This window comes from Coregonus lavaretus (assembly GCF_964263955.1).
Source record: "Coregonus lavaretus genome assembly, chromosome: 34".
NCBI classification, from domain to species: Eukaryota; Metazoa; Chordata; class Actinopteri; order Salmoniformes; family Salmonidae; genus Coregonus; species Coregonus lavaretus.
In genome coordinates this window covers 32950426-32977286 of record NC_140021.1, presented here as the reverse complement: position 1 = coordinate 32977286, position 26861 = coordinate 32950426, and the positions used below count along the sequence as shown (strand labels likewise).

The window sequence follows — 26861 nt, the reverse complement described above, 5'->3', positions numbered from 1 at the left end:
AGAGTTGATCAAGGGGGCATGTGAATGCAGAAGGTTGGGATAAATCGACTATGTCGTGCTGTTTACCAGAAAAGTTAGTGTTGAACTTTTGATGCAGTGCATGCTCACAAGGTGCAATTTATTTAACAATCAGCGTTTCTCCTATCTCAATTCCCTCCACTCAATCATGCCGTCAAAACACACTGTAGACACAGAACTACACCACTACACACACACATATTCCTGTAGGTTGACTAGGGTAGGCCTACACCTTTCAAAAATGTTTATTTAAATCAATTCCATCAACCCCTCCCTAAGCCCCTCCTTGCATCACCATGGCAACAGCAGCAAAAAAACAGTGGCTTTGGAGCTCTGCTCAGGCAGCTCTGCCAAGTATTTTCACAAGAGGCTGGTTGTTGGAAGGGAAGAGGATGCATTCAGAACATTCCTCCAGCAGGCAGGCAGGACCGGGAGGCTGGGGGGCAGGCGGTGTGTCCTCTGCTGCTAGCTCCACAGCCTGGAAGGCAGGCACAGGGAACGGGTCCCAAACTATGCAGCCATGAACCCCTCAATCCTCCCACTGCAGACACATAGAGGGCCAGTGTCCTACCCTGGTCCGCCAGGGCAATGAGGGCATCATAGCAATAACACACTACAGACGGGTTGCCTGACAACGTCACCACAATGATGTGCGTGCATTGCATAGGCAAAAGGCTGTGTTATGATTCTGAAGGGTCAGATAGCAACAATGACAAAAAGCTGCCATGTGGGGAATCATAGGTGGCTTGTTTCAGCTAGTTGTGTCTTGTTCTTGATACCATGTTTTGAGGTGTGTTGACTCATGTCACGTCTATGCTAATACAGCTAAAATCCACTAGCTAACTACCCAACAACTGTAACAATGTATTTGAGAGACAACAAGTACCTTATTGTGTAAATGTATTTACGTTTTCAATAAACATTTGGAGGCTAAATATAGTTTACATAATCCTATAATTGTAAGCCAACCCTGTCTGTTTCCGGCCACTCGGATGCACGCGCATCAGTTTTGTAGGTAAACATCCCAGCCATCTACTGTAGCGGGGCCAATGAGGACAAAGAGAGCGTACTCAGATTCTTAGACAGGAATCTATGATTCAGAATCAGAGCGCATTCCGAGTCATCAGAGGACATGAAGCCTGAACCCAAAGTCAACCTAGACAGACTCAATTTAGTGAAATCTTGGATGCCCTTGAGTGAAAGGCAGATCTTTGTGTGTCACAAAACCCAACAGTTTGACATGCTTAATGTGAAAATCCCGTAAATTGTTAACTGGTTCCCACCAATCAAGATGTTTTGCAAATCCACTGCAATACTCCTGTCTCTAGGGGGAAGTTGCATAAATGTTCTGAGGCGTATAGAGTAAATGGAAGCCTCTCTTTCTGCTGCGTGCTGTAATGTTCCTGTCCGACAGGCAGCAGTGGAGTAGACAATATACAGTGAGGGGAAAAAGTATTTGATCCCCTGCTGATTTTGTACGTTTGCCCACTGACAAAGAAATGATCAGTCTATAATTTTAATGGTAGGTTTATTTGAACAGTGAGACAGAATAACAACAACAAAATCCAGAAAAACGCATGTCAAAAATTTTATAAATTGATTTGCATTTTAATGAGAGAAATAAGTATTTGACCCCCTCTCAATCAGAAAGATTTCTGGCTCCCAGGTGTCTTTTATACAGGTAACGAGCTGAGATTAGGAGCACAATATATATAATAGCTCCTAATATCAGTTTGTTACCTGTATAAAAGACACCTGTCCACAGAAGCAATCAATCAATCAGATTCCAAACGCTCCACCATGGCCAAGACCAAAGAGCTCTCCAAGGATGTCAGGGACAAGATTGTAGACCTACACAAGGCTGGAATGGGCTAAAAGACCATCGCCAAGCAGCTTGGTGAGAAGGTGACAACAGTTGGTGCGATTATTCGCAAATGGAAGAAACACAAAATAACTGTCAATCTCCCTCGGCCTGGGGCTCCATGCAAGATCTCACCTCGTGGAGTTGCAATGATCATGAGAACGGTGAGGAATCAGCCCAGAACTACACGGGAGGATCTTGTCAATGATCTCAAAGCAGCTGGGACAATAGTTACCAAGAAAACAATTGGTAACACACTACGCCGTGAAGGACTGAAATCCTGCAGCGCCCGCAAGGTCCTCCTGCTCAAGAAAGCACATATACAGGGCCGTCTGAAGTTTGCCAATGAACATCTGAATGATTCAGAGGAGAACTGGGTGAAAGTGTTGTGGTCAGATGAGACCAAAATGGAGCTCTTTGGCATCAACTCAACTCGCTGTGTTTGGAGGAGGAGGAATGCTGCATATGACCCCAAGAACACCATCCCCACCGTCAAACATGGAGGTGGAAACATTATGCTTTGGGGGTGTTTTTCTGCTAAGGGGACAGGACAACTTCACCGCATCAAAGGGACGATGGACGGGCCATGTACCGTCAAATCTTGGGTGAGAACCTCCTTCCCTCAGCCAGGGCATTGAAAATGGGTCGTGGATGGGTATTCCAGCATGACAATGACCCAAAACACACAGCCAAGGCAACAAAGGAGTGGCTCAAGAAGAAGCACATTAAGGTCCTGGAGTGGCCTAGCTAGTCCCCAGAACTTAATCCAATAGAAAATCTGTGGAGGGAGCTGAAGGTTCGAGTTGCCAAAAGTCAGCCTCGAAACCTTAACGACTTGGAGAAGATCTGCAAAGAGGAGTGGGACAAAATTCCTCCTGAGATGTGTGCAAACCTGGTGGCCAACTACAAGAAATGTCTGACCTCTGTGATTGCCAACAAGTACTAAGTCATGTTTTGCAGAGGGGTCAAATACTTATTTCCCTCATTAAAATGCAAATCAATTTATAAAAATGTTCACGTGTTTTTCTGGATTTTTTTGTTGTTATTCTGTCTCTCACTGTTCAAATAAACCTACCATTAAAATTATAGACTGATCATTTCTTTGTCAGTGGGCAAACTTACAAAATCAGCAGGGGATCAAATACTTTTTCCCCCTCACTGTACGTATCCCAAATGGCACCCTATTCCCTATATAGTGCACTAATTTTGACCAGGCTCCATTGGGCTCCATTTGGGACACAACCAATATGACATACTAGGAGACAGCTCTACAATTACACTGCGAGAGGGACGAAGAATGCTGCAGTTCTGCTCCACACTGACACACACTTCCTCTTCTCTTAGTCAGTGTATATTGTATTTGGCTGGGATCGGGTGGTGAGCTGCACTCTCTACCCTAGGAGTGTTTGTGTGATAGTGTTTGTGTGTGTGTGTGTGTGTGTGTGTGTGTGTGTGTGTGTGTATGATAGTGTGTGGCAGAGAGAGAGACGTTGTGGTGGCGTACGGTGGCTCTGTCAGGTGACTGGTATTAGGTGACAGGAAGAGAAAATAGGAGCCAGGATACTGGCTGAATCCCAAATCAGCCCCTTCCCCTCGCCCCTTGAGCTGGGACAACAAACCAAAAATTGTCAACACCAACCATGTATCGCAGGCATTTTTCTGATATCGTTCATTACGATAAGTAGCCTATACTAGAGAAATGTTTGAAATGAAATAAGTTTGCTAATTTGGGTGATTGATAATGGGACAATTGATGGCTACAACCATCAAACTAGTAGTAGTAGTTTAAATGATTTTTTTTTTATTTTGTACGGTGGTGCACACTGTTAGAAACGTATCGTTCTATTTATTGTTATCGCAATATGGATTTTTTGTCCATATCGCCCAGCTCCACTCGGCCCTCCATTTGCACGCGCGCCTCCGCCAAATGCACAAGTGACCCAAAGCTGAGGGAGTGAAAATGGAGGGTGTAGGGGCTAATTATACCATCCAATAGCCACTTCGACCGAGCCAGCAACAATGGCTTCAGAGCGAAGTGGAATCACATAAGGCACAGCGTTATTTTTGAGTTTATGGTTGTTTTATTATTTAAAAGTGGAACATGAATTGCATGTGTCTCGAAGTTGATGGGTTTATTGATCCCCTCACCACTCTCTGGAAGTCACCCTCTGAGTTGTCAGCAGCAGGTGACAACAGAGGGGCCTCAGAGTGAGTTGGTAGGGGCGAGGGGGTTGTTTGGGATTCACCGTCTATGACCTGCCCCAGACCCAGATGGGAGACGAGCCCAGAGAGAGCAGCCGCACACCGCTGGCACAAGAGTTTACCCCAGAGCAGGTGGGACCTCCACACACACATATACCCACCCATACACACGCAGGCACACACAAAAACACAGGTGCACACACCCCTAACCTGTACCCCCGCACACTGACTCGGTACCGGTACCCCTGTATATAGCCTCGCTATTGTTATTTTATTGTGTTACTTTAGTTTATTTAGTAAATATTTTCTTAACTCTATTTTCTTAAAACTGCATTGTTGGTTAACGTCTTGTAAGTAAGCAGTTCACGGTAAGGTCTACATACACCTGTTGTATTCGGCGCATGTGACAAATAACATTTGATTTGATACAAACACTGAGGTCTTCAATTTCAGGGTCGTATTCTGCCAACCAACAGACAGACAGACATTCAACAGGAGTCAAGTAAGTTCATGGGCAGAGACAGACAGACACATTTGTTTAAGCATTCTCATACCAACCACTTGAGTCAGGAAAACAACAGGAGACACCAAAACAGTAGGCACTTCACCATGCGAGACCGTACCAACGTAGATTTAAGCCTCGATACATTCCCCTTCCCCCTCCCTTCTCTCAGAGGCTTCGTCCTATTCCATTAAGAGCACTTATTTTGACCCGAGCCATAGTGGCCCAGGTCAAAAATTGTGTACTATATAGGGACTAGGGGTGCAATTTGGGACACAGACAGTGTCTGCAGAGCTCAGTGACAGCAGGCTGGCCAGCTGTAATGCAATCAGTCCTCTGAACGGACGATTATGCCCCACTGACAAAGACGGCCATTCAGTCTGCTGCAGAGTGGCTAGTAGGGTTTGACGATGTCAACCTTTGTCCTATGGTGATTATGTACTCATAAAACATTGTGATATACGATGGTATAGCACCCTATTGGCAAAAAATAAACTGCTAAACCACCATTGGTTTAAAGCGTAAAATCGTATGCTACAACTGGAAGAATCATGACGAAAGAGAATGTTGTTGAAAGCCTGGCCAGAGGCTAAGTGCAGGCAAATCTTTTTGAATATTCCTTTTTGGTTGAGCTTCAGGATGGAACAGGTGTGTGTGTCTGTCTCGCGCACTTGATGGAGCAAAGCGACAGTGAACTGCTGAGGAACCATTCTGAGTTAGGCTGGATAGAAAGAAAGTTGACCTTCAGAACGGGATAATAATTGCTTTATTTGCCTCATCCTCCTCTCTTAATAAGCTATTGTTCGTTCCATCTCTCATAAAGCTGTGATTGAGATTAGCCTATACCTAGGCCTTTAGGCCTTTCATTCTTGTTCTTTTCTTAAAGCCGCAACTTTAGGACAACAGTACTTTCTTAGGCTATTAGAATATATTGAAAATAGGCTACTATTCATAACTTTCATTTGTCTTAAAGCTTTTATGATAGATAGCCCTAGTAGGAGGATAGGTTATTTATTGGCCATTAGGTTTTCAACCTCGCATGGAGGGATTTTTCCACTCCGCATGGATCATTTCTTTCTTAATAAACTCGATAACTTTTTTGTATTTTTATGTTGGGCTATTCAAACAACTTTTGCCCAGTCATATTAATATCAAATGGAGACACAATGGAATACAGCCAATGTTTTTTTTAAACAGCTAGACACAATAGTTCAGGAGTGTCCATTATAAAAAATAAAATGAATAGTTTAAGCCTATGCATCCGACAGAGACTGGACATCTAGTGCTTTCTTGGTGGAATTCTCCCCTCTGTCTAGCCTACATTTCTCTCTTGCATTCTGTTGGCCTATTTAACACAGGCTATTTATTGAAAAAGGCTATAGCAAATAGGAATATGCAGATTACTCGGAATGTCATGTTCAAATAGGCTAAACTATCGTCTGTCACGTCACAATGTCTGTCAATAGTCTTCGATAGACGATACTATCGTGATATCGCCCGACCCTAGCGGCCGGCTTGCACATAAAACTCCCAACCCCGAGTCAAGTCAGAGAACATTCAAATGGGGAAAAATGTTTTATAATTTACATTTTTTTACATTTTAGTCATTTAGCAGACGCTCTTATCCAGAGCGACTTACAGTTAAGTGAGTGCATACATTTTTCATACTGGCCCCCCGTGGGAATCGAACTCACAACCCTGGCATTGCAAGCGCCATGCTCTACCAACTGAGCTACAGGAGGTAGACCTGGTCTACTACCTACACTTGTCCAATACGAACACACAATTTTGTGTTCTGTGGCTCTCATTTAGCCATATTAGTGTGCCAATGTCAGGACAACAGGTCCATGAACTCATAAGTGAAAAGGGACACCCCTAGCATCCCTTCTCTGTCCCCTGCAGTCACACACACACACCTCTCGATGTAAATCACAACACAACAACTCTGTATGTGTGTGGTGCCCTAACTCCGTCAGTGGGGCAAGCCGGCACGTCGGTGAGAACCAGCGAGCTACATTTCCTTGGCGAGTGGGGCCTTCTTTTACCCTCGTGAGTTATGTTTTTGTTTTTGTGGAAGGATGTGAGGGGTGGGTAGAACTGGGAGGGGAGAGAGTGGATGTGCTTAGTGATGTGGGAAAAAATAGCAATACAGTTGTATATTGCGTAGTAATATGTTTTATTCATTTATTTTTTGCTAGGTAGCGTTAGCTAGCTCTAGCCGGCTATACCTGCGCCAAAACGCAGGTATTTTTCATCCTATAGCTTGTTCTCAATCTTCTTTATAAATAGTGAGCCAACATGTTTTCTGCACTTTAATTTCCATGACTGATCTGTCACATAATTAGTTAAATAAAGTCCACCTGTGTGCAATCTAAGTGTCACATGATCTCAGTATACAGTGGGGGAAAAAAGTATTTAGTCAGCCACCAATTGTGCAAGTTCTCCCACTTAAAAAGATGAGAGAGGCCTTTAATTTTCATCATAGGTACACGTCAACTATGACAGACAAAATGAGAAAAAAATTTCCAGAAAATCACATTGTAGGATTTTTTATGATTTTATTTGCAAATTATGGTGGAAAATAAGTATTTGGTCAATAACAAAAGTTTCTCAATACTTTGTTATATACCCTTTGTTGGCAATGACACAGGTCAAACGTTTTCTGTAAGTCTTCACAAGGTTTTCACACACTATTTTGGCCCATTCCTCCATGCAGATCTCCTCTAGAGCAGTGATGTTTTGGGGCTGTCGCTGGGCAACACAGACTTTCAACTCCCTCAAAGATTTTCTATGGGGTTGAGATCTGGAGACTGGCTAGGCCACTCCAGGACCTTGAAATGCTTCTTACGAAGCCACTCCTTCGTTGCCCGGGCAGTGTGTTTGGGATCATTGTCATGCTGAAAGACCCAGCCACGTTTCATCTTCAATGCCCTTGCTGATGGAAGGAGGTTTTCACTCAAAATCTCACGATACATGGCCCCATTCATTCTTTCCTTTACACGGATCAGTCGTCCTGGTCCCTTTGCAGAAAAACAGCCCCAAAGCATGATGTTTCCACCCCCATGCTTCACAGTAGGTATGGTGTTCTTTGGATGCAACTCAGCATTCTTTGTCCTCCAAACACGACGAGTTGAGTTTTTACCAAAAAGTTCTATTTTGGTTTCATCTGACCATATGACATTCTCCCAATCCTCTTCTGGATCATCCAAATGCACTCTAGCAAACTTCAGACGGGCCTGGACATGTACTGGCTTAAGCAGGGGGACACGTCTGGAACTGCAGGATTTGAGTCCCTGGCGGCGTAGTGTGTTACTGATGGTAGGCTTTGTTACTTTGGTCCCAGCTCTCTGCAGGTCATTCACTAGGTCCCCCTGTGTGGTTCTGGGATTTTTGCTCACCGTTCTTGTGATCATTTTGACCCCACGGGGTGAGATCTTGCGTGGAGCCCCAGATCGAGGGAGATTATCAGTGGACTTGTATGTCTTCCATTTCCTAATAATTGCTCCCACAGTTGATTTCTTCAAACCAAGCTGCTCACCTATTGCAGATTCAGTCTTCCCAGCCTGGTGCAGGTCTACAATTTTGTTTCTGGTGTCCTTTGACAGCTCTTTGGTCTTGGCCATAGTGGAGTTTGGAGTGTGACTGTTTGAGGTTGTGGACAGGTGTCTTTTATACTGATAACAAGTTCAAACAGGTGCTATTAATACAGGTAACGAGTGGAGGACAGAGGAGCCTCTTAAAGAAGAAGTTACAGGTCTGTGAGAGCCAGAAATCTTGCTTGTTTGTAGGTGACCAAATACTTATTTTCCACCATAATCTGCAAATAAATTCATAAAAAATCCTACAGTGTGATTTTCTGGATTTTTTTTTCTTAATTTGTCTGTCATAGTTGACGTGTACCTATGATGAAAATTACAGGCCTCTCTCATCTTTTTAAGTGGGAGAACTTGCACAATTGGTGGCTGACTAAATACTTTTTTTCCCCACTGTATATACACCTGTTCTGAAAGGCCCCAGTCTGCAACACCACTAAGCAAGGGGCACCACCAAGCAAGCGGCACCATGAAGACCAACTCCAAACAGGTCAGGGACAAAGTTGTACAGATCAGGGTTGGGTTATAAAAAAATATCCGAAACTTTTAACATCCCACGGACCACCATTAAATCAATTATAAAAAATAGGAAAGAATATGGCACCACAACAAACCTGCCAAGAGAGGGCCGCCCACCAAAACTCACGGACCAGGCAGGGAGGGCATTAAATCAGAGAGGCAACAAAGAGACCAAAGATAACCCTGAAGGAACTGCAAAGCTCCACAGCGGAGATTGGAGTATCTGTTCATAGGAACACTTTAAGCCATACACTCCACAGAGCTGGGCTTGGCCAGAAAAAAACCACTGCTTAAAGAAAAAAATAAGCAAACACGTTTGGTGTTTGCCAAAAGCCATGTGGGAGACTCCCCAAACATATGGAAGAAGGTACTCTGTTCAGATGAGACTAAAATTGAGCTTTTTGGCCATCAAGGAAAACGCTATGTCTGGCGCAAACCCAACACCTCTCATCACCCCGAGAACACCATCCCCACAGTGAAGCATGGTGGTGGCAGCATCATGCTGTGGGGATGTTTTTCATCGGCAGGGACTGGGAAACTGGTCAGAATTGAAGGAATGATGGATGGCGCTAAATACAGGGAAATCCTTGAGGGAAACCTGTTTCAGTCTTCCAGAGATTTGAGACTGGGACGGAGGTTCACCTTCCAGCAGCACAATGACCCTAAGCATACTGCTAAAGCAACACTTGAGTGGTTTAAGGGGAAACATTTGGGTGGTCCTCTGTAGCTCAGCTGGTAGAGCACGGCGCTTGTAACGCCAAGGTAGTGGGTTCGATCCCCGCGACCACCCATACAAAAAAATAAAAAAAATAAATGACTAAGTCGCTTTGGATAAAAGCATCTGCTAAATGGTATATTATTATTAAATGTTGCTAGATTACTGCAGGCGTAGCCTGACTTCAACGCCACTGTGGGATAATGACCTGTTATGCTGCAGTGAGTATGTGATAAATACAGACAGTGTGTGAAATAGCCTCTGTAGAGCAGGAGAGAACCATTGAACTATAGTTAGTGTGTTTCGTGTGTAGTCAGTCAGTGACACCTGGCCACCCATGAGAGGCCGGTGACAGAAGCGCTTGGCTGAAGTGTGTGTGAGAGCGCCCCATGGGACCAGTGTGTGTGTGTGTGCGCGACTGTGCGTGTGTGGCTACGTGACAGACATGCAGCACTACAGTGAGTGTTTGAGGAGTGACATGAGAACAGTGGGCTCTGGGAGGGTCCTATCTGCACATCACCCAAAAACACAGCTACAGTCTGTCTGTCCAGCTTGGCTTACTGACACCCCTCTCAGTGGCACTGTGTGTGTGTGTGTGTGTGTGTGTGTGTGTGTGTGTGTGTGTGTGTGTGTGTGTGTGTGTGTGTGTGTGTGTGTGTGTGTGTGTGTGTGTGTGTGTGTGTGTGTGTGTGTGTGTGTGTGTTGTGAGAGAGGGGGAGTTTCCTTGCCCTCAGACTGTAATACCTTGAGGGCAGCCATAGAACACAGCTGATTTCATTTGAGCGTGTGAGCGTGTGTGTATTTAGCCTGGGTTTTCCTACTGCAGATGGACATAAAACGTTCAGAGCTGCATGAGCAATTAATTATCCGCCAGTACACACACAGCTTGTATTGTTTACAGAGGCTTATTACCGTGAGGGCGGTTAGGCTAGCTAGTAGCTACTGTAGGTGAGGCACTGAGTGGAGGAGAACTGTTAATGTGCATATTTGTGTGTTTGTGTGTACGAGAGTCGGTTCATGTTTGTTTTAGTGTGTGTTTATGTGTGCTGGAACAGAGCTGTAAACCCACGGGGAGAAATTAGTGTGTGTGTGTATCCTGGGACTGCAAGGCCCATAGCCTAATGAAGTCGGGGAGCAGCCACTACCCCAAAGACAATGGTGCTTCACAGAGGACGTGCGTGTGTGTCTATGGCAGTATGATGACTATCACAGTCGTTTCCAAGCACAAATTAGCGGTGGGGTTACTTGGGAGCCCATTAGAAGATACACCTCACCTGGGGTGTATTCATTAGCGCATCCCGTATTAAAACAGTTTTGTAACATAAAACGTAAACAAGAGTTTCTTATTGGACAAATTCAGGCAGTCCCTCCCCATTTTGGTCCATTTCCTTCCGTTTGGTTCTTAGTGATCAGGTCCCAGACACAAGGGGTATACACCAGACTGCCTTTCACAACCCTAACCAAAAGTAAACCACAAGTAACAGGGTAAAGAGAGTTAGAGAGACATCCAGTGAGAGATGGAGCGACAGAGTGAGGTATGTGTGTTGAGTAAAGGTGCGATGCTGAGTTGAAGCTCCATGTACAGACAGAGATTTCAGTGTTCCAGTCAAGTGACTCCATTTACCCTCCGGCCGCTGTCCAATCAAACCCTTACACACAGAGCTCCAGTGGCCCCACACCACACACAACTGTAATGTGCAAGAGACCAATGAAAAACCCAGGTCAGGTCTGCAGCATGCTGTGGTTGCCCTAAATGTATGGATTGTTGTCCCAAAGTTATGAATCTAGAGAAACCCAAACTCACTGTTGAGCCCAGACAAACAATAAACATCGTTTTGAGTGGGAAAACCATAGAGATAGATAGATTAATCTCTATGAATTAACTAGGAGATCAAGTGGGGCACAGTTCACAGAAAGGAAACCTTTTCAAGACACAAATTACATAGCATTAATCTTAACCCTCTCAATCCCTCCCTACTCTTCTTCTCTCTTCCTTTCCCTCTCCGTTCCTCTTTTTCATCGGGGAGTGGACTGCACACTAGATGGTGTGATCTATTCACTCTGCGCCATCTCCTAGTTAATCCAGTGCCAAACACTACTCCACTACTACGGAGCCCATCCTAGCCCGACACACACACAGCTGGGGTGAGGGGCACAAAAATGGGGTGGGTGGCGGAGGGAGGGAGGGAGGGAGGCCTCTTTGTGATGGCCTCTTCTTTCAGGACCCCGGGAGAAAAAATAGAAAAGCAGCTCTGGGAGGATTTGGTTGAGTGAGTAACTTGGCCAGCCACTTGAATAGGGGGCCCCATGTCATGACAGCACTCAATGTTCCCTCTACATTGTTTTAGGCACAGGGCAAATTTCAGGTCTGCTGAGCGCAAACTAGAATGTTGTGAGAATTCTGTGCAACTTCCAGCGCGTGTTTACTGTGAACACAGGCTGTACCCGCTTTAAGTTACAGTTTTAACAGTGGCCACGTAGGCTACTGTGGCTATCTGATCATAATGTAGGCTTACCAGAGTGGCCTACCATCAAAACCATCCCACAACATTTTAACATGGAAATAGCTGTTCTATCATTCAGCGTACAGTAGCAGCCAATGTGTGGTGTTCAATGTAGTCCTACATTCCATGAGACTTTTGAAAAAAACATGTAGGTATTGACATTAACCTGTTAATCCACTTGTCCTTCAGACAAAGAGGTGACTGAAAATGTTGTGTTGTTTGATTCAAGAAACCACTTTTTATAAGCCGCTAATAATAACAACAACGCAAGCCTATAGATACACTTTCCTACTCATTCATTACTGCTGCAGTGCTTGTTGTAGCGCTGAGTGGAAATAGGAAGAACGCGCATTTTATGGCTTATAAAAGTGTTGAGAGTGCTGAGTAAGAACTTAAACATGAACTCACTCATCAAAACAGCAGCTCTTTGCTGTATTCGTTGACAGTCTCTCTCTAGTCATGGTTTTGAATGTTTTGAAGTCTCACAGTATCAACTTTGCTGTAGCTTTCTTTTATGCCTGGTACGTTACTATAGGCACGGTAATCTGAGTTGAGTCATCCGATTGGCCAGCGGTAGGCCTATAGTGCACTTGATTTTCTCTCTGGGCCCGCCGGGAAGGCAGAGTTTGTACCTTCAGACACATGCAATGGTTCAAAATGGCAACAGTTCGCCTACCCGGCATGCAGGGCAGCCGAATCGGGTGCACCTACCGCCAACAGCCTAATAAAAAAAAAAGAATAACCAGGCTTTATCATTGAGTTTTTTACAGAAATGTTTGGCCATCAACTAGGAACCACTGCTCTAGAAAGTTGAGAAGTTTAAATCTTGTGCTTCTATCTGTGGGTTGATATTTCTGCTCGGCAGTCTCGGGCTACTACGCACACAGCTTAGAGGGAACATTGACAGCACTCATATTATTCGATACATACTGTAGCACCTGTGGTGAATCAATAGTTACATATCTGGATATTATTTTTGACGATGTATCGTTTGACAATATCGTAATATTATTTTTGCGCTAGTTTGCTGTACCTGCACCAGTATTTTTCCATCATAGCTTGTTCTCCATCTGTTTAAATAGGGAGCCAATTTGTTTTCAGCCATTTTATTTCTATGAGACTTTTTGCTGTTTCTCCAGTTTTGCCTTTTGCCTCGGGCACCTTCACAAATCAGCTTTGGGTGTGCGGTAGATTCTGCCCAATTCCTATGACTGATCAAAACTCGTTCTCATGGCTCGGTTGTCCCTCTACAGCAGACATAGGGTGAGCAATCCATATTGTATCGGCACCTAAGTATTGTGATAATAACGTATCGTGAGGTCCCAGCCGTACTACAATGGTGCTAACTGGGAAATAAGAAAGAGTAGAGGAACACTCAACAGGTGTCTGAAACTCATGTGAACGCATGGATTCCCTACATAGTGCACAACTTTTTACCAGAGCACTCTGAGCCATGGTCAAAAGTAGTGCACTATAAAGGGAATAGGGTGGCATTGGGACGCTGACCATGTGTCCCCTCTCTTTAGTCCAATATCTCAAATCATGTGTTTGACTTAAATTAAGTTGATACGTGATCCATAAATCAGCAGGAACGCTTTAATAGAAGAGGCATTGCCAACGCCTGTCTTTAGCGTCATAGTGGAATAACGGTGGGTTAAACAGTTCCACTGCTGTGCTGTTACAACAGGGTCTCGTTGTGTGCCTCTCCCCTCCCCACATCAATGAAGCCCCTACCCATCCACCCCTCCTCCTCCTCCTCCTCCTCCTCCACCTCACTCTCTCCTTTCCCTCAATTTTACTTGATACAGGGACAAAAGGGAGGCCCGCTCTCTCTTCCCTCCCACTGGTTGAGCTGGGGGGATTCCTCCATTGTTCAGAGAGGGCAGGAGGAGAAGAGGGGGAGAGGGGGAAGAATGGTCTGGAAATGGAGGGATTGGGGACTTGAAAGACAGCTAGGAGGACAAAAGGAACGAATGACTAAGAAGAGGAGAGGAACAGAGAGGAGAGCGAGAGTGAGAAAGAGAGGAATGGCGGATTATTAATGAAGAGAGGAAGGTAAATAATGGGGTTCCCACAGCGGAGTTGCTCTCTGGTCATGCTGCTTAGCATTTGTTTTCAACCCTAAGCCGTGACTATACACAAGATAGGCCTACATGTTTTTTCCTGACCACAACACGATCTGCCCAGGGAAAACTGAACTCTAGCGTCGTATTTAAAAAGCGTCTCAGAGTAGGAGAGCTGATGAATAATCGTATTCAATATGATCTAAAAGGCTAAACTGATCCTAGACCAACACTCCTACTCTGAGACGCTTTATGGATACGGGCCCCAGTCTGATCAGGTTATGTGATCATTTTACTGGTAAAAACAGTAACATGTCGGTGCTCCATGAGGTCCCCCCTCTTGGTCTGTGCTAAGTGGTTCAGTCCGAGGCTAAAGCCCTCCCATGTTGACCGTGTTGAGTGGTTTAGTCTGGCCTGCTAGTGACCTCACCTTTACTAACCTAACGTTCCTCTACCTCAAACCTCAACCAACCTCCCCCACACACACACACTCCATGTGTGTCACTAAGCGCAGGTGTGTGTGTGTGTATATCTACTGTACACATGGGTCCACAAACAAACCTGTTCTATTTGTTAACACATTACGGCATGTGCATTTCATTTAAGACAGCATATCTAAAACACAATAGCCATGACACACATCGTGCATCTCTCAGCACGCAATCCTGAGGCTACACAAACTGAACATGGCCACAGAGGGCAATCAGGCCACTCTGTGTGTGTGTGTGTGTGTGTGTGTGTGTGTGTGTGTGTGTGTGTGTGTGTGTGTGTGTGTGTATATGTATATACACAGTCTGTACTAAGGATGTAACGATTCACATCGGTCCCCTGGTTCAAATGTTTAAGATGAGTGCATCGGTCTGCAGGAACCCAAAACCGATCCAAATATAGCATGTGTCGGTCAGAAAATCTATTCAAATTGACAAAATCGCAGGTAAAATGTTTGTTGTTGCTCATATTACTTTATTTTTACCTTCCGAAAAGACCTCATTTTGTGACAACTGATGCGTCCCTTCAGTGTCAAACTGCATGTAACTGTGTTGACTGTCATTAATCTACAAGTCATTCTGCAGGCCGAACAACCCAGGCAATATCAGTAGCCTAGTCAAACTGCATACGGTGCGCTGCTTCGCACGCTGACCAACAAGAGGTTGAAAATGGTGTTTTACCAGAATAAAGTAGCCTAAGTTCCAGCCTGAGACAACTCATCTGGCTAGAACCTACCTGCTGATCAAGGCATAGGGTTACATTCGATTTGTATTAGTTTGGGTAGTTTTGCTTTAAAGAATCAGTGTATATGGTCATTTTTAGATATACACGTAAAGTTGACAGCAATTGTTTTTGCTACCCACACTGCAGCTTCGAAGCAGGAGGAGAAGAAACTTCCAAACGGTCTAAACCATTCGATGAAATCCAAAGTTGTGCTATATATTCATTGGCTATGTCATAGCTAATTTTAAGATAAATATAAATTCATCACTAGCTGAAACATTTAGAATGTGCAAAAATGAGAAATTAATTAGTGGGTGATGGTGATTTGAGATGAAAAAGCAAACATTGCCCCCCTTATGTGGTTGTAGACACACACACACACACACACACACACACACACACACACACACACACACACACACACACACACTAGAGAAGTCAGCTCAGACCACTCCAGCTCAGAGGCCCAGCTCCTGAGCTCCCTCAGCAGCAGATTTCAAAATGTAGAATGGAAAATGAATGTGTTTATGCAAAACTCTTAGTGCATTGAATCATATTCATTCTCGAATCGCACCAGGATCACTTCAAACTAAAATGTATCGTTCCTCTATCGTATTGGAGCCCATGTATCTAGATATGTGTAAAATCATCTTGGAAGGGAAAGACGTACATCCCTAGTCTGTACATTGCGTGTGTCTACGATTGTTGAAATTGTTCTCTTTAGCTGCATGATTTCAAACACCACATGTCAGGTCGGGTAAACAAACATGTTCAGCCCAAACTACAGCGGCTGTATAGGTGAACAGAGGGAAGGTTATTGGCCTGTCCAGGGCAGAGCTGACAGGGCAAAGCTCAATGTGCTGTGCTATTCTAGAGAGCCATCCCACTTGTTAGGTGCTGAGCTGGGTCCTATTCATTAGTACACACCGTAGCAAAACGCTTTGGAACAGAAAACGAAAAAGTCTTATTTTATTGGACAAGTTCAGGTAGTTCCTCCCCATTTCAGGTCAGGTTGCTTCCTTTTTGTTCCTGGTGAATACAACCCTGTTCTCTGACTAGAATACTGGATCAAAGGAGCACACTCCCACACCAGTGGGATGGTGTCCTCAATGCTGACAATGCATTCTTCCTCACCCTCACTATCCACTCCTCTTCCAAGCACTACAAACACTGCTCCACGTACAACTATGGCTGCGTTCCAAATGGCAATGTCCCCTATATAGCGCACTACTTTTGACCAGAGCCGATAAGGAATAGGGTGCCATTATAGTACCGATGTGGAGTACGAAACACTGATCTAAGAGCGAGAGTCGCCACCGCTGGTCTGATGGAGTTGTTTTCATAGGGGCTCTCATTGTTCAGACTCAGAGTGAGCCGATTTCACTTTGTTGCATATTCATGATGAGCCTATTGTGTTACTCGCTCGCTGAGCCTCCATAGGGCTCTGGTCAAAAGTAGTGCACTATATAGGAAATGGGGTGCTATTTGGGATGCAATCTAGGTTTCCCCTGCTAGTACTCAGGCAGGCCCCTGGCCCTCAGAACCGAACAGCACGTTTTGTTCCTCTCCGTGTGTGTGTGTGTGTGTTGATCTTTAATAAAACAAGCAGGCTTTGCAGGGCAGTGTCCTCTCCTGGGGCCTCATTTATCAAAGGTGTGTGCGTACAAAAAAAGACTAAACGTTTCGTGCGATAGTTTTCCCGCAAAGGTTGGCATTTATCCATTTTGAACTTGAAACTGTGCATATCTCCACGCAAATGTCAGACCATGCGTACCCCAACTTCTAGTGGTTGATCAACTGTACTGCAAGCAAATATTGTTATTTTGGGGGATGGAGGGGAATTCTAATAATGGTAGGCTAATAAAAACTAAAACGTAGGCCTAATAATAAAACGGATGCATTTGCCGTTGGTAAGGAGATCCCAATACAGTATGTCGCCCAATAAATTTATTTCACTTTTATTATATAGGCCAAAATCCTAATCATATTGCAGGACATGACTGGTTTATTCCCTCTACACAACAAATACTAGGCTACCATTTATCCAGCGCTCATTCAATAGCCAACCATGCTCAAAAGTAAATAGACTGGTAGCCCATTTAAAATGTTTGACAGTATGGGTGGAGTATTGCTGTGCGATAGACGCCCCACATCATAGACTATTTAATCTCAGAGCCAAGGCCAGGGTTCATACACATTTTGACAGATGGAATTTCATGACTTTTCCATGACTTCTCCATGACTTTTAACCAAATTTCCATGACCAGCAATTTGTGGCATCTCTATGTACGTATAAAAAAAGTAAGTGTAATGTGGTATCGACACTGAAAGGCTGCTCTCTGATCCCATGTGGCGCAGTGGTCTAAGGCACTGCATCGCAGTGCTAGCTGTGCCACTAGAGATCCTGGTTTGAGTCCAGGCTCTGTCGCAGCCCGTCGCAGCCGGCCGCGACCGGGAGACCCATGGGCGGCGCACAATTGGTCCAGCGTCGTCCAAGGTAGGGGAGGGTTTGGCCGGCAGGGATGTGGGTTTGTTTCCCACGGAGGGCCAGTATGGAAAAAATAATAATAAAAAAAAATGGTATGCAAAATGTAATGTACCATCTCCTGTTGTTGTGTAAGGCACTTAACCCCCCTCAAAGTATTACCTGTTAGGAAACTATACAAAACACGTGGTCAACCCTCAGTCTGGAGAGCTACTGGGTGTGCAGGCTTTGATAAACATGCCCTGCTCAAACATACAAGGTCGAGTTGGAAGGGTCTGGAATGCCTGCACACCCATTAGCTCTCCTGGAGGGATGGTTGACCAACCTTGATGTAGCCTATAACATTGCAACATTACAACCAAATAAGTTTTGCCTTTTGAAATAATTTGCTCAATCAATATATCAAAGATCAAATGGCTTTGGTAGGTTACATGACTGTGAATACAAATATTAATCTGTTGGTCACAGATACCTTTAAAAAATAAAAAAGGTACGGGCGTAAATTAGCTTTTCCTGGCTGCGCTGCACAAAAGGATAGTTTAAATGTGGCAGTTAAGATTTGAATGTTGATTACAACGTGCGTATAAGCTCTAGTTGTTTTAACAGCCTACATCGTTTCTTCAGCAAATACTTACTCAAGAGGTAATGGCATATATAGCAGCGTAGGCATATTCTATAGGTCTAGTGTTGTTCGTTTTAGGTTTTTTTATTTGGGTTTACGTTGCGGACCGAACCGAGGTCCCCATAACGAACGGTTCGGTACAAATACGTGTACCGTTACACTCCTAATAGAGTAGAATACATTATAGCACACTAGAGTTGAGCACACTAACGTACTGAACTGTACTCTACTTGACTATACTCTACTGTTCTGTCATCTACTGATGTCAAAATATGTGACACACAGATGTCTATGACTGGTTCAGATTTGGTCCGGTCCAACCAAATTTGCTCGTTTGGTAGCAGAGCTCATTAAAATAATAACCACTGTGTAGAATAAGGCGAAAATATGCAAAGGAGGATATTGTACCTATTTAGGATACATCACCATGAAGAGAATGACTTTAATATCCATAATGATGCATTTCTGTGTAGTACAGATCAGGGATCCATGATGAAATTCCGTTACCACAATTCTGTTACCCGGGGTATATCCACTTCACTTACTGTAGTTCAAAAAGCAAAATAGACTTTTTTCAAACTCCAGGTGTCATGTAATATAATAATAATAATGCTGAGATTTTACCGAAATTCTGTTACAAAACTTTGCATCCGCATAGTTCTCCCAGTAAATGTGTTTTTGTAAAATGTTCAGTGTAAATTGTTAAAAGCAGTCCTTGTGCATAGAGCATGACTTTGAAATCAATTGTTTTTGTTTGGCATACACTACCGGTCAAACGTTTTAGAACACCTCCTCATTCAAGGGGTTTTCTTTCTTTTTTATATTTTCTACATTGTAGAATAGACATCAAAACTATGAAATAACACATATGGAATCATGTAGTAACCAAAAAAGTGTTTTATATTTTATATTTGCGATTCTTCAAATGGCCACCCTTTGCCTTGATGACAGCTTTGCACACTCTTGGCATTCTCTCAACCAGCTTCATGAGGTAGTTACCTGGAATGCATTTCAATTAACAGGTGTGCCTTGTTAAAAGTTAATTTGTGGAATTTCTTTCCTTCTTAATGCGTTTGAGCCAATCAGTTGTGTTGTGACAAGGTAGGGGGGGGTATACAGAAGATAGTCCTGGTGGGGCTAAACATGACAATAAATGACAGAAAGACAGGGAAAGTTTTTTACCCGTCTAACGACTACAGGGCTCTACAGTACAACCATTTTACTTGCATATGTGCTTAAATATTTTGCTGTGCAACCTGGAATGTTTATTTAGGAGCACCAGTACGTCTAGAAAAATTAAGGATTCTAGCTTTATTACCTCAAATACTTTTCATTGTGCTCCTAAATGTATGTGTGTGTGCCTACATTTTTCAACTTGTAAAAAAGGTCAGCGTAGTGCCCAGAACTAGGGCTGGGAATTGCCATGGATCTCATGATACGATATTATCCCGATAGTGCTGATACGATATGTATTACGATTCTTACAATTCTATATGTAGGCCTCCAGGCTGTGTAAGGGCTATTTTACTAAGAAGGAGAGTGATGGAGTGCTGCATTAGATGACCTGGCCTCCACAATCCCCCGAATCAAATGTATTTTGATTTGTTTAACACTTTTTGAGTTACTACATGATTCCATGTGTTATTTCATAGTTTTGATGTCGTCACTATTATTCTACAATGTAGATAAATATATATACACACACACACACTACATTACCAAAAGTATGTGGACACCTGCTCGTCGAACATCTCATTCCAAAATCATGGGAATTAAATATGGAGCCTCAACTATTCTGGGAAGGCTTTCCACTAGATGTTGGAACATTGCTGCGGGGACTTTCTCCCATTCAGCCAAAAGAGCATTAGTGTGGTCGGGCGATTAGGCCTGGCTCGCAGTCGGCGTTCCAATTCATCCCAAAGGTGTTCGATGGGGTGGAGGTCAGGGTAGGGCTGTGGCGGTCATGACATTTTTGTCAACCGGTGATTGTCAAGCAAATAACTTCCAGGCTCACAGTAATTCACCGTTAATTAACAAAAACATTTAGCATCTCCTGGCTTCCACGCATAGCCTACAAGCCACTGATGCAGACCTTTGGAACATCTACATTTTAGTCTAATAAATCCATGTAATATAGCCTACACCTTCACAATAAATCCATTATTTATTTTAGACCGGTCTAAAGAAACATGATATGAAGAAAATGTAGTCAACTTCAGAAGAACAGAATAGCATACTCTGAGTTGTCCTTATGTTAGGCCCTGATCTGGCTATGTCAAATGGCTGGGGGCTACACTAGTTCATTTAGCAGACAAGATTTGCTTAGAATTCCATGGCATTATTTTATAGTATGAAGAATACAATTGAACAAAGCTGAATAAAATAGAAAGGATATTTTCTCCAAACGATTTAAGGGAGTGCGCACGTGGCTATTCTGTGTTACGTGGTTAACAAAGAAACTGGTCCTCCTATATGCTTAATTTAGAGTTATTTATGCAACTTTAGTTGTGATACAAACGTTGGGCTATGCGTTTTGATTTTTTATACATTTACATTTTAGTCATTTAGCAGACTCTCTTATCCAGAGCGACTTACAGTTAGTGAGTGCATAAAAACATATCATACTGGCCCCCCGAGGGAATCCAACCCACAACCCTGGCGTTGCAAGTGCCATGCTCTACCAACTGAGCTATCCGGGACATTCTAAGGCTGCATGATGCGACAAATGTTGATTTGAAAAAAGTTGCATGAAAAGGCATGAGCTCTGCTTGGTTATTTGCGCAGGCATCCATCTCTCATTCACAATTTCACAAGCACTGGATAATGCCTCAAATTTCCCGTCAGCATCCCCTTTGTGTGGCCATAATGCCCCCTAAAAAAAATCAATGCATTTTACAGTCAATGGCCATTATGCCCTTGGGCTGAATATAATAATTATAATTCCCTTCTCCCGGCTGCATGCTCCAAATTTGAGAAAACTAATTACAGTGACTAAACAGTCACGTGGAATTTGACTGCCGTCATGACGCGGTAATATGGTCACACTAACAGCCCAAGATCAGGGCTCTGTGCAGGCCAGTCAAGTTCTTCCACACCCATCTCGACAAACCATTTCTCTACGGACCTCGCTTTGTGCACGGGGGCATTGTCATGCTGAAACAGGAAAGGGCCTTTCCCAAACTGTTGCCACAAACTTGGAAGCGCAGAAACGTCTAGAATGTCATTGTATGCTGTAGCGTTAACATTTCCCTTCACTGGAACTTAGGGGCCTAGCCCAAACCATGAAAAACAGCCCCAGACCATTATGTATCAACCCATGGAGGTCTGGATTTGGAGTCACCCTCAAAATTAAAGTGGAAAACCACACTACAGGCTGATCCAACTTTAATGTAATGTCCTTAAAACAAGTCAAAATGAGGCTCAGTAGTGTGTGTGGCCTCCACGTGCCTGTATGACCTCCCTACAACGCCTGGGCATGCTCCTGATGAGGTGGCGGATGGTCTCCTGAGGGATCTCCTCCCAGACCTGGACTAAAGCATCACCCAACTCCTGGACAGTCTGTGGTGCAACGTGGCGTTGGTGGATGGAGCGAGACATGATGTCCCAGATGTGCTCAATTGGATTCAGGTCTGGGGAACGGGCGGGCCAGTCCATAGCATCAATGCCTTCCTCTTGCAGGAACTGCTGACACACTCCAGCCACATGAGGTCTAGCATTGTCTTGCATTAGGAGGAACCCAGGGCCAACCGCACCAGCATATGGTCTCACAAGGGGTCTGAGGATCTCATCTCGGTACCTAATGGCAGTCAGGCTACCTCTGGCGAGCACATGGAGGGCTGTGCGGCCCCCCAAAGAAATGCCACCCCCACACCATGACTGACCCACCGCCAAACCGGTCATGCTGGAGGATGTTGCAGGCAGCAGAACGTTCTCCACGGTGTCTCCAGACTCTGTCACGTGCTCAGTGTGAACCTGCTTTCATCTGTGAAGAGCACAGGGCGCCAGTGGCGAATTTGCCAATCTTGGTGTTCTCTGGCAAATGCCAAACGTCCTGCACGGTGTTGGGCTGTAAGCACAACCCCCACCTGTGGACGTCGGGCCCTCATACCACCCTCATGGAGTCTGTTTCTGACCGTTTGAGCAGACACATGCACATTTGTGGCCTGCTGGAGGTCATTTTGCAGGGCTCTGGCAGTGCTCCTCCTGCTCCTCCTTGCACAAAGGCGGAGGTAGCGGTCCTGCTGCTGGGTTGTTGCCCTCCTACGGCCTCCTCCACGTCTCCTGATGTACTGGCCTGTCTCCTGGTAGCGCCTCCATGCTCTGGACACTACGCTGACAGACACAGCAAACCTTCTTGCCACAGCTCGCATTGATGTGCCATCCTGGATGAGCTGCACTACCTGAGCCACTTGTGTGGGTTGTAGACTCCGTCTCATGCTACCACTAGAGTGAAAGCACCGCCAGCATTCAAAAGTGACCAAAACATCAGCCAGGAAGCATAGGAACTGAGAAGTGGTCTGTGGTCACCACCTGCAAAACCAGTCCTTTATTGGGGGTGTTTTGCTAATTGCCTATAATTTCCACCTGTTGTCTATTCCATTTGCACAACAGCATTTGACATTTATTGTCAATCAGTGTTGCTTCCTAAGTGGACAGTTTGATTTCACAGAAGTGTGATTGACTTGGAGTTAACATTGTGTTGTTTAAGTGTTCCCTTTATTTTTTTGAGCAGTATATATTAAAAACTACCAGGTCTGTGAGAGCCGGAATTCTTACTGGTTGGTAGGTGATCAAATACTTATGTCATGCAATAAAATGCAAATTAATTACTTAAAAATCATACAATGTGATTTTCTGGATTTTTGTTTTAGATTCCGTCTCTCACAGTTGAAGTGTACCTATGATAAAAATGACAGACCTCTACATGCTTTGTAAGTAGGAAAACCTGCAAAATCGGCAGTGTATCAAATACTTGTTCTCCCCACTGTATGTATGTATGTATGTATGTATGTATGTATGTATGTATGTATGTATGTATGTATGTATGTATGTATGTATGTATGTATGTATGTATGTATGTATGTATGTATGTATGTATGTATGTATGTATGTATGTATGTATGTATATGTATATACACATATATACATATATACATTTATTTTAAGGTCCAAAATAATATTGCGATATGTAACATTTTCCACCATCACTACTAACACTGAGTGAGTGGACAGGACAGAACACAACAGCCCCAACCCCCCAGCCACCCCTCTCTCTCCCTCTGTTGTTCCCACAGACGTGACACAAAGCCACCCGTCCCTATTGTTTATGGACCTGCTGAGGATATTTGGCTCTTTCCTGGATGGGCCGGATCCGGTTTGCGTTAGTCAGTCGGACAAACTGCTACTACTGACAGGCAGCAGTGTGTGTGTGCGTGCGAGTGGTGGTATGTGTGTGTGATCCCTCTCGGTCACCCTGGCGCTGCCTGCCCGGGCATTGTTTAACACAGGGGCTCTTCCTGTCCAGGCGGCCCGCTGTCAACTCGTGCCCTGATCAAAAGACCCTAAGAGTTAAGGCTGGGCCAGCGCTGAATACACAGTATGCATGCGTCCCAAATGGTACCTTATTCCCTAAATCCCTGGTAAAAGGTAGTGCACTATATAGGGAATAGGGTGCCATTTGGGACAAAGCCAGAGGCTTATCATCCCAGAGGAATCTGACAGGCAGCTAAATGAAGAGATATAGGTTACAGCCATTAGATGCACGTAGATATGTAGCCAAATACAGAAAAGGTTTGAGAGAGTGGCTGTAGTGGTAGAGTTGTAAGGTGATAATTGTCATCAGCTCCTCACGTTACTGTTGCACTTTAAGATGCCTCACTCCAAACCTGTGAGTCTCACTAACACTTACTGCGCACTAGAGCCCTGCAAGGGCATTCATTTTAAGCCCTACCAATGCCCGTGACGTTCAGGCCCTACCCTACCCAGGCCCGATTGCCTCTGCCAAATTTAAGGCCCTGCCCGAACCATTGGTATCCATTAGCTGCTCGTCTGTCTGTCCCCCACTCCCTGCTCTGCATGTGCACTGCTTGTGTGAGTATCCATAGCAATGCCTCTGCTTGCTGTTCTGCTCAATGAGGAGACAGAGAGCAGTTAGCTGTAAACTAGCTACTTTGTCACTCTAAACTCCAACAAAACTCAAGGAACATTATTCTTTTTGGTAAATGAATCTCTCCTGTGGACTCAGACAATGTTTGGGTCTTATATTTGATGAGGTTGAAGCACTTCTGACACCATGATATGTACTACGCAGCAGAGCACGACGAAATGGCTCAGCTTCAAAAAGTTATTGATCAATTTAGTAATACCCTAGTAATTGATTTATTTTATACTAAAATAATAAAAAAGAGGCCCTACCTGGCCCTAACCCAATGTATAATGTCGGGGCCCATCGAGCTCGGTTCGTGTAACAGAGCTATACTGCTAGTTATGGACAACCCAGAAACCAAAAGAACTAGGTCAACTCATGACCGTAACCAATAAGAACATTCTCACTGGCCTTGATGGAGACATGAAGCGATGGCTTGTGACACAAGCTGATATTCCAGTGCTGATGTTCAGAGTTAAAGGTGTGTGTGCGCGTGCGTGCCTGGCCTCGGACAGACACAAAGCCTCATTGTGTGTCCAGGTTGCAGTGGCCCCCTCACAGGATCATGTGCCTGAGAGTCAGTGGCTCCAAGGCAGCCTCCACATTCCCAGGCTCCCTGCCTCCCTGCAGTCTCCCTCAACAGGCTACATACAGCCCAGACAGACTCAGGCCTGCATGGAGGAATGCACCCTGACTACACCAAGGAGTCCCAGATTCTAACCCCTAATAGTGGTCATCACATACCCCACTGATACCTCACTGTCGACTCACACAAAAAGCGGGATCAAAAAAATGCAGCCACTTTTCAACATCATTCATTATCTCCAGCACCATACCAGTGTCTACATACATTTCTCTGATCTGTGATTAAAATGATAAGGTTCTAAAAAATGCTTCCCTGTGACATCACATGGCAGAATTCTTCTTAATTCAAGTGATTTTTAAAACCTGCAGTGAGTTTCTAGCCAGAGGGAGAGTATTTTCTTGCTCCCCACGTCACCACAAAACTCAGTGTTAAATTAAATTAAAACAGCACACATACGGGCATAAATTCAGATAAAGAGGAAGGCAAAATCCAGCGTTAAAAGCGGAAACGTTTCAAAGTCAGCCCCCCCATCATGTAGTCCACAGATATTAGAAACACTGCCTGTCCCAAAAGAAAAACTGCTCCAGATTTAGATGTGCTTGTTTGTAACTTTGTTGGAGCCCAAGGACAAACTCTGGCTTGCAGACAGAGGTCGTGCTGGCTGAGCTCCCTAGCACAGCTCCTATGGCCTGGGTGAATGGTGTGTCTTGGAGGATCAGACCATAGAGAGACTAGAGAGCCTGTCTCTACAAATGCCTCTTCTGTGACAACATGGGCTTCATGAGCCATTGTGGGCCATCCATTTTAAAGTAGTCAATTTCTTCTCTATCCATCTCTATGGTTCAGCTTCAGACTCACTGTGGCTAGGATACCTCTGTGCACACGTAAAAAAAAAAAAACTTTTAAACGAAGTTGGGATCCTTAACGTTAAGAAAAATCCCTAACCGAAAAACTATGCATGCATGGAAGTGTGTGTGTGTATATATATATATATATATATATATACACATATATATACACACACACACACACACACACACACACACACTACCAGTCAAAGGTTTGGACACACCTACTCATTCAAGGGTTACTTTTTTAAATTTTTTTATTACATTGTAGAATAGACATCAAAACTATGAAATAACACATATGGAATCATGTAGTAACCAAAAGAAGTGTTAAACAAATCAAAATATATTTTATATTTGAGATTCTTCAAATAGCCACCCTTTGCCTTGATGACAGCTTTGCACACTCTTGGCATTCTCTCAACCAGTTTCATGAGGTAGTCACCTGGAATGCATTTCAATTAACAGGTGTGCCTTGTTAAAAGTTACATTTGTGGAATTTCTTTACTTCTTAATGCGTTTGAGCCAATCACTTGTGTTGTGACAAGGTAGGGGTGGTATCCAGAAGATAGCCCTATTTGGTAAAAGACCAAGTCCATATTATGGCAAGAACAGCTAAAATAAGCAAAGAGAAACGACAGTCCATCATTACTTTAAGAAATGAAGATCAGTCAATATGGAACATTTCAAGAACTTTGAAAGTTTCTTCAAGTGCAGTCGCAAAAACCATCAAATCGCTATGATGAAACTGGCTCTCATGAGGACCGCCAAAGGAATGGAAGACCCAGAATTACCTCTGCTGCAGAGGATAAGTTATTAGAGTTACCAGCCTCAGAAATTGCAGCCCAAATAAATGCTTCACAGAGTTCAAGTAACAGACACATCTCAACATCAACTGTTCAGAGGGGACTGTGTGAATCAGGCCTTCATGGTCGAATTGCTGCAAAGAAACCACTACTAAAAAACACCAATAAGAAGAAGAGACC

At 44.1% G+C, this 26861-nt stretch overlaps 1 protein-coding gene across 8 annotated transcripts in view; it reads right to left on the bottom strand.

The window, feature by feature from the left end:
- Window positions 1-26861, bottom strand: part of LOC311109417 (protein scribble homolog) — a 119557-nt gene that overhangs the window by 74280 nt on the left and 18416 nt on the right. The gene's annotated exons all lie outside the window — the stretch shown is intronic.